The sequence below is a fragment of the Hyaena hyaena genome, unplaced genomic scaffold (assembly GCF_003009895.1).
Source record: "Hyaena hyaena isolate Hyena2069 unplaced genomic scaffold, ASM300989v1 scaffold_403, whole genome shotgun sequence".
In the NCBI taxonomy this organism is placed as follows: domain Eukaryota; kingdom Metazoa; phylum Chordata; class Mammalia; order Carnivora; family Hyaenidae; genus Hyaena; species Hyaena hyaena.
Genome location: NW_024081035.1, coordinates 37,407 through 38,570, shown reverse-complemented (window position 1 = coordinate 38,570; position 1,164 = coordinate 37,407).

The window sequence follows — 1,164 nt, the reverse complement described above, 5'->3', positions numbered from 1 at the left end:
AAGGATCTACCCAGTAGATGGAGTGTTAAAATTAAAACTGATAAAATGTAAACGTTGTGCCAGATTTAGTGAGTCCTCAGTAAATATTATTCCTTTTCTGTATTTTCCAACTACTACTTGTAGAAATTCTGCCAACCGAAGGTTTTAAGCACTGAAAGGTACCTGAGGTCTTCCACTATCAAAAGTTACTGAAAGGGACAAGGATTTAACCATGAGGAAAATCAGTCTTCCTTTTTTGAAGTATGACAGTTGATACTTAAATGGGTGGCTTCCTGGCAGAAGTGAAACAGAGGTAACCCAGCATATATGGGCCTTTTGTGAATAATTTTTCATTGTTAAAAAGATACATGTTGGGGCACTTGGGTGGCTCAGTCGGTTAAGTGTCCGACTTTGGCTCACGATCTTGCTGTTCCTAAGGTTGAGCCCTGCGTTGGGCTCTGTGCTGACAGCTCAGAGCCTGGAGCCTGTTTTGAATTCTGTGTCTCCCTCTCTCTCTCTCAGCCCCTCCCCCACTCACCCTCTGTCCCTCTCTCTCAAAAATAAATAAACACTAAAAAAAAAGATACATCTTAATTTTAGGAAAAGATACCAAAATAGAAAGAATTTTGTTTTTCACTTCAGTTTCATGGTCCAAAGACCCATTTTGGCACTTTCTTGATCATGACATTGGTTTTGTATCTCTTCATTTACATTTTTTTCCTGGAAATTATTTCTCATTTTTGGAAGTGAGCGCCAAATAAAAATAGGTTTATTTCCCCCTGGCATACAAGACTTGGGCTCACATATAAATTTTGTGTGAATAATAGAATGTTAAACCATTGCTCCCCTGAGCTTGTGAGCCATCCAAATACTTTGGATATGCAACTATTGAAAAGTTAGACTTTATCATTAACTTAAGTGTTGGCCCTGCTGGTCACCGAGTATTATCAATAATCAGACTCCAGTGTTGCAGAAAGCCAGCATCGAAGGATCTGTAATTCTTCACAAAGTAGCTTTTAAGTACAGGTTTCAGAGTTTACAAGATGGTTATCATGTTCCATCAAACCTCAAGTTAAATTTTGGAAAGAAATTTCAAAACTGTTAATGTCATCAAGGATTGAGTAATTTTCAATGTGAATCATACTTGTTGACTTAGCCTAACCAGCATTTAAAAATATCATAATT